This window comes from Triticum urartu, chromosome 5 (genome assembly GCF_003073215.2).
Source record: "Triticum urartu cultivar G1812 chromosome 5, Tu2.1, whole genome shotgun sequence".
In the NCBI taxonomy this organism is placed as follows: domain Eukaryota; kingdom Viridiplantae; phylum Streptophyta; class Magnoliopsida; order Poales; family Poaceae; genus Triticum; species Triticum urartu.
In genome coordinates, this window is record NC_053026.1 from 316,437,228 (window position 1) to 316,445,577 (window position 8,350).

Consider the following 8,350-nt stretch of genomic DNA (forward strand, 5'->3'; position numbering starts at 1 on the left):
GATGGATTGCACCTCACTCAAGTCCTTATGGATGGCAGCAGCAGCCTGAACCTGCTTTATCAGGACACAGTGTGCAAAATGGGTATAGACCCCTCAAGGATCAAACCCACAAAAACGACCTTCAAAGGCGTCATACCAGGTGTAGAGGCCCATTGCACATGCTCAGTCAAACTGGAAGTGGTCTTCGGATCCCCGGATAACTTCCGAAGCGAGGAGTTAATCTTCGATATAGTCCCGTTCCGCAGTGGCTATCACGCACTGCTCGGGCGTACCGCATTTGCGAGATTCAATGCGGTACCGCATTATGCATACCTCAAGCTCAGGATGCCAGGACCTCGAGGGGTCATCACAATCAATGGAAACACAAAGCGCTCTCTCCGCATGGAGGAGCACACTGCGGCCCTCGCAGCAGAAGCACAAAGCAGCCTCTTAAGGAAATCCACCAGTTCGGCGGTTAAACACCCGGACACCGTCAAGCGTGCCTGGAATAATCTGCAACAAGACCGCCTAGCATGTTCCAAGCGCGCATAGCAATGCGGCCCCCACCCCATCCCCAGCCAAACGGTGAAATCCGTGCCACGCGTACATAATTACACATTGAAATTATCATGGGCATAGGGGGGGCACGACTACGGCACACCCCAAAACGCGGTTCAACCGCGCTAGGGGCTTCCCGCTTTGTTATTTTTTCTCTCTTTCAGGACCTTACTCTCTGGAAACCTTGCCCGGCAGTGCGATCGCTAGACCCACGATACAACAACCAAGGAGGCAGAAAGCTACGTCGCACCATGGAACTCCCAGGTGGTCTCTGATAACAAGTGAAATACCTGTTTTAAATACCATTCCGCAGCTTGCCCTTGGAGGGGACATGTCAAATAGTCCTACTTTTTGCTTATCGCACTACTTGCATCATTGTGCTTCGACGCACCTTTTTGACTAAACAATGCACAACACTAAACTATTACCGCATTCTCTATTCTTTTTTATATACATATTCATTCACGACATTCAGCACCCGTACACTCTGGTACGGCCAATACACCAGGGGCTTAAGCATACCCCATAATATGGCGTGAGAAGTCCGAACACTTTTGACAGTGCGACACCCTGAACTTATAGCACTATATGCATCAGCTCCGAATCATGTCTTGGGTTAATAGTTGGGTTTTCCCGGCTCCCATGTTTTGGTACCTTACGTTCCACTATATCGGCTAAGGTAGCACTGGGAGAACTACTGCGATTGTGCCCCGGTTCATCTGGGCAAGCACCTCAGTAGAGAAAGCTAAAACTGACTGTCATGATAAGGCGAGAGCTGGTCGCTGTTCGAGAGGTCTCGAGTCCCTAAAGATTTATGCCGCTTAGAGCGAGGAGTCGGCTTTGTCTGGCTTAGGCGTGTATAGTGCCCCGAATTCGGCCTTCCGAATACTAGGGGCTTCGCCAAAATTTAAAATTGTAGACTTCTATGGCTAAGTGAGAGTGATAAAACATTATAGTCCGATTGCCTTGTTCGTTGTGCGGAGCACCTCCCTCGAAGGACACAACAATGGGAAAAAGAGTGCTCAGATTTATTCTGAACACCCCAGCACTCGTGGCATAGGGGCAGAAGCCGACGACTGGCCATCTCTCAGATTTGATAAACAGCCGCACAGAAGGTAATATTTTAAATTCAGACAAGCGTTGCATCGCGCACATGAACAAGTTTTCATAATACAGGATCACACGAGCAAGTTCATTCAAAAATTACATCCTTCGCCCACTCATCCGCCACAAGATGGGCACCCTTCAGGACACCCTCATAATACATCTCAGGGTGGCGATGCTCCTTGCCCTGCGGCGGCCCCTCGTTCACCAGCTTCTCGGCGTCCATCTTGGCCCAGTGCACCTTCGCACGGGCAAAAGCCCGGCGTGCACCTTCGATGCACACGGACCGCTTGATGACTTCTAGACGTGGGCAGGCATCCACAAGCTGCCTCACCAGGCCAAAGTAGCTGTTGGCAAGGGAGTCGCCAGGCCACATCTGGACAATAAGGCCCTTCATGGCCTGTTCGGCCGCCTTGTGCAGCTCGACCAGTTGCTTCAGTTGGTCACTCACAGGCATCGGGTGTTCGGTCCCAGTATACTGAGACCAGAACAACTTCTCCGTTGAGCTTCCCTCCTCGGCCTGGTAGTACTTTGCGGCATCCGACACGCTGCGGGGCAAATCTGCGAACGCTCCTGGAGAGCTCCGGACTCGGGTAAGTAACAAGTAATTTACTTTCACATGCTTGCTTTGTATAATGAATGCCTTACCCGCCGCTATCTTCCTCATCGCCTTAATTTCCTGGAGGGCCTTGTGGGCTTCAGCCTTGGCACTCTTTGTGCTCTCGAGGGCCACGGCAAGCTCGGACTCTCGCGTCTTCGAGTCAAGCTCCAAAGTCTCGTGCTTCTGCATGAGAGCCTGGAGCTCTTGCTGAACCTCGCCCACCTGTGCCTCTTGTTTTTCCCGCTCGGTGCACTCCTTGGCCGCTTTGTTTTCGGCCTCGGACAACGCTTGCTTCAGGGTCGCCACTTCGGTCGTGGCCCCTGGCACACCCATGATGATCCTATCATTTTGCAACCGCATCTTATATATATATATATGTATAGACAAGGTATTACTTACCTTTGTTCTCCTCGAGCTGCCTCTTGGCATGGCCGAGCTCTTTCTCGGACAGCTCGAGGTCCTGCTTCAGTGCGGTGACCTCTGCAGTCAGTGCGGCAGAGGTCAGCAGCGAAGCCTGCATACGCATACAGACATACTTATATTAGACTCCTGTAGATATTATTTGATCCTCTATTCGGCTTTTCTTTGTGAACACCAAACAGAGCATCAGGGGCTACTGTCTATGCGGTAATATTTTCCTATATTTTAAATACTTACATCAAAGCCTGTTAGAAGGCTGGTACAGGCTTAAGTCAGTCCGCTCTTGGCGGACTGAACCTTCTTGATCACCGCACTCATAATAATGCGGTGCTCTTCGTCGAGGGAAGCGTCGCGAAGCGCTCCCAACAGGTTGTCCGGTGCCTCTGGTTGGACAAAGGTCACCGGGACGGGCGGATTGCCCCTCTTGGAAGGGGGCCGCCTGCCGGAGTCCGAAACCACTAGAGGTTCCGGCGCGGTGTTTGGCTGGGGGCCGAACTTGGAGCCCTTAGGAGTCTTGCTCCCTTTGCGCCTGGAGTCCGGAAGGTCGCCTCGAGGCGCCTCTAGGACTACCTCCCCTCGGCTCGGTGCCCCTTGAGACAATACCTCAACATCGTTCGTAGGGCGAGGAGAGGAGGCCGTCGGAAGTGAATAGCTATTCATATCTGACGAGTCCAAAGAACCGTCCGACGAGGATACGTCGATACGGGTTCGGGGCGGACTGCATGATCATATTCGATGTTAGGAGAAGCAGTGCAATAAAAGTATGCTATGAGTTACTCTGGTATTCGAACACTTACAACTTTGCCAGGGGCTTGGCCCTGAGTAACCACTCATCTTCGCCATCGGCGGCGGTGGTGGAATAGTCCGGAAGGAGAGTCCTTCCCTTCTTGGACCCTTCGGCCTCCCCAGTTGGGGCGGCCTTCCTTTTCTTGTCTCCCTTGGCTGGAGGGGGAGAATCTTCATCTTCCTCCTCCTTGTTTTTATGGGAGGAGTGTGTCTTGGAGTTATCGGATGATGAGTCTGATACCACCTGGCGCCGGGAACTCTTTCGGGTTCCCGTGGCCTTCTTCTTGGCATTCTTCTCCGGCACCTCATAAGGAGCCAGAGTCCGCATCTCCGTTAGGAGAGCGTCTGCAGGGTCTTCAGGCAGAGGGGCCGGGCAGTCAATCTGCTCCGATGCCTCCACCCAGTCATGTCAAAGGCATGGGAGCTCAGATCCCGCACATGGTTAAACTATGGAAAATAAATATCCTACAAGATGTACAGAACTTACCAGATTTGTAGGGTGCTTCGCGCTTAGCTCGTGGTCCTCGGTAAGAGGAGGGGGGACCTCGGCGCCCTTGAACAACACCTTCCAGACGTCTTGATGCGTCGTGTCGAAGAGCTCGCGTAGAGTCTGGTGCTGGTCCGGGTCAAACTCCCATAAGTTGAAAGCCCGTTGTTGACACCGGAGGATCCGGCGGAAGAGCATGACCTGGACTATGTTGACAAGATTGAGTTTCTTGCTTATCATGTTCCGGATACACTTCTGGAGTCCGTCCAGATCCACCGATGAGCCGCAGGACATGCCCTTCTCCTTCCAGGAAGTGAGCCGAGTGGGGATTCCGGATCGAAACTCGGGGGCCGCCACCCAGTTGGTGTCACGCGTCTCGGTGATGTAGAACCACCCCGATTGCCACCCCTTTATGGTCTCCACGTAGGAGCCCTCGAGCCATGTAATGTTGGGCATTTTGCCCACCATGGCTCCACGCATTCCGCTTGTTGGCCGCCTACTATCTTCGGCTTGACGTTAAAGGTCTTCAGCCACTTGCCTCCCACTCCGGACATGTTTGGAGAGAGTTGAGGGGAAGGATGTGCACTTGGGCGCTGGAGCTCGAGTGCGCAAGAATGGATGAGCAAAGAGGAAGAAGGCGTGGGTAGAAAAAGGTGAACCCTTATCCCTTTATAAGGGCGGACGAAACTATGCGTCCCCACTAGCCTGGTAAAACTCGCTTGTCCCCCAAGCGCCGTAATTGATGGCGCGGTTGGGTTACCCACGTCCGTATTGATGGGAATCCCATAATTAGGGGACACGATCTCTGCTTCGACAAGACGTGCCAAGGACCGCCTCGCGAAACACGCTGAGGTTGGTTGTGAAAAAACGATTTGAATGGTGACCTGGTTGTGGTGTGATGTCACACTGCAGAATGCGTCGGCAGATTAGATTTGTGGAAATATTATTCTCTCTACGGTTGTATGTGGAACTTGTTTTGCAGAGCCGGACACGATCCTCGTGTTCAAAATCTTCTATGAAGTATTCGGAGGAGGAACCCGCCTTGCAATGCCGAAGACAACCTGCGCGCCGGACTCATCGTCATTGAAGCCTGGTTCAGGGGCTACTGAGGGAGTCCTGGATTAGGGGGTATCCTTTAGCCAGACTATATCCTTTGGCCGGACTGTTGGACTATGAAGAAACAAGATTGAAGACTTCGTCCCGTGTCCGGATGGGACTCGCCTTGGCGTGGAAGGCAAGCTTAGCAATACGGATATGTAGATCTCCTTCCTTGTAACCGACTCTGTGTAACCCTAGCCCCCTCCGGTGTCTATATAAACCGGAGGGTTTTAGTCCGTAGGACAACATACAATCATACCATAGGCTAGCTTCTAGGGTTTAGCCTCTCTGATCTCGTGGTAGATCAACTCTTGTACTACTCATATTATCAAGAACAATCAAGCAGGACGTAGGGTATTACCTCCATCAAGAGGGCCCGAACCTGGGTAAAACATCGTGTCCCCTGCCTCCTGTTACCATCCGCCTAGGCGCACAGTTCGGGACCCCCTACCCACCGGTTTTGACACCGACACCGATGAAGCGAGAGGACGCGATGCAAGGCTATTGGTCCGTCGCCGTGGATGAGAAACGTCCATCTCTAGCAGTGGACGACGCGGTTTTGGTAGGCGCTCCGGCATGGTGGAGGACGGTGGCGATGGATGTGGTGGAGGACGGCGGTGATGGATGGGGTGGCGGACGAAGGCTGGTGTGGGGATGGGGTGTTCTAGCGCGGACGGTGTATGAATGGAAAAATGGAGGGAGAGGTACGGTGAACCATGTTTTTGGGAAGCGCCTATCTGAAATATGGGAAAGTCACGAACTTAGCCCCCATTTAAAATTTGGACGTCTCGTCGGTTGGGGATAGGATGGTAATCTCGCATCTCGCCAATATTTGCCCAGAGCTATTTCGGGCGAGGAGAAGGTGGTTGGCGCCCATAGTGTATGAACGGGGCTGACAGGTAGGGCGGTTGTGTCACGTCTGAGTGAAGTTACAAACCTGCCCCTATTGAAAATATTTGCCTACATCGATTTCAGCCGAGTCGAGTTTGTTTTGCCGCCCACCGTGTATGAATGGGGAATGGAGGGAGAAACAGATGTCTTTTGGACGAGCTTGAATCAAATGAGTTTTACCGCCCATGTTTGACGCCCACCGTGTCGGAATGGGCTTAGAGGCGGTCGTGTCACGTCTAATTGAAGTTACTAACCTACCCCTATTTAGAGCAGTGGAAATTGGGCCGATGGATTGTCCGTGTAATGGGTAGACAGTAATTTCCATCTCCCAAATACTTGGCTTCGGGCAGCCGACGTGGGAGTGGACATTTTGCTGCTTCTTTCGAATTTTGGGACAATAAGCATCCACGTTTACCCTGGCAACTAAATTCGAATCCATTTTGTATTCCTATATGAATCTTTATAAATCATTCTATGTGTTTTTATATATCTTCAAAAGGACGACAAAGATGTATTCCACTGTCATATATGAATATGGTTTACAAATGCCGATACTCAAATTCAGAAACTAGAAACCAGTTTAAGGTGAATTTGAATATTTGGAACACTTCATGTCCAACTCAAATGTCACACGCAGCATAATGTGTACTCCCATTTAGATATGTACACAAGCGATGTATCAAGATTCAAATACCGAGTCAATCAACCAAGAATGTACAGAACTAACAGACATATAAACACTTATAGAGTATATTTGATCAATAATATCAACTAACATACATAAGCCAGACCGCTGTACTTTTTTTTGGCTACAACATCATCCTTTTTTAGCCAGCATCTTGGCCCTTTCCGATGCGTGCCACTTATGGTCCATCTATACTACTACTATTGCTGAATGCATATTCAGCCCAATTGGCATATTTGTAGGTATGGCACAACATCCAAATGAAATGTCTCCGAGTCTTATCAATTAATACAGACTTGTGCTCAAATAAAATTACAAACCAAAAAAAATTATTACATGATCTCTAAAACAAATGGTTTGATTGATTACATGAACAGACAACACAAAGGTTATTCAACTATGGAAAGAACATTTCACCTATGATTTACCAAGTAGGAATTTAATTTCCTTTTTTCCTTCAGGACCTTAACAATCTGGTCAGTCTCAGCTTGCTTTGTTTTGAAATCCACCAAATATTTAATGGTTGTCTTGAGTACTGCTTGTGATTGTGTTGTTTGCTTCCTCAACATGTCAACTTCATCTCTAAGTGCAGAAGCAGAATCTCTTTCTACCACTAGTTTAGCCTCTAGAGCATCAGCAGTTGGCAATTCATAATGCACGATTGGGCCGGTGCCACTGCTGTGGGATGATGCAACGTCCATGGGGACCTCGCTCTTTGATCTTGGGCTAACCTGTTTTGCCATTAAAGTTCCGATTGGATTCAGAAAAGTTGAAGTTAGCAAAACATCTCAACTGGGAGTTATAACAGCAAACCAGTTAAACAAACAAGGAATTAAAGAGTTTCAATTGGATGCTGAAAAGTAGTTATTAACATCATTGTAACCCGCTGTTGCAGCAGCAAAGCAGTTAAACAAACAAGTAGATATTTAAGTTAAGGCAAACAAGTAATTCTTAACAGTAAGTATCAAACACATAGATAGGCGCAGTCTACAATATGATTAACAGGCTATGCCACTATGTAATCAGTAGCAAACTAAATTAAGCCAAGCAACATAATTGAACAATTTTGCAATAAGTGGCTAACTAAAATTCCGAGAAGCTGGTAACTGAACTTACACTAGTTCTTTGTACATGCACACTGCAACTTATTTTTCGCTTACAAGGTTGTACGAAGGAGTCCATGGCATCAATTGCTTGGATACGCAGTCCCAATACTTCTTTCTTCCCACACTGCATGGGTAAGTCGAATGGTTAATCTGGTAAGATGGTGCGTCCTTGATATGTTATATGAGGACATGTAGTCAGACTAGTTGTAGCCAAACACATCACACTGGCTTTTACTATATATTTCATGCGATTAATTTTGGCATATCGAGATCTAAGCAATCTACAATAGGATGAAAAGACTGGCATCCTTCACATTATTGGCAAACTCAGTTCACAGAAACAAGCAATTCAACCATTCTATGGGTAAATCAAAAGCGCCACTGGAATATTTTTCACTATCCAATCATACACGCAAAAAGGGGCGACGCCACCATAGGGGCTGGTATGGGCGGCCGCCTCAGGTGGCTGGAAAGTGTGCACCTAGTTTGAGTCATCCAGGTTGGCCCATGATAGTTTTGTTTGTCCCAACGCACGAGCAGGCAATGTAAAAAATGAAGAAAAATGTTTCAATTTGGATGGGCCAATAACATAAGTGCAAGGCAGGCCCTATAGCAGGCTCGCGGCCCAAACGAGT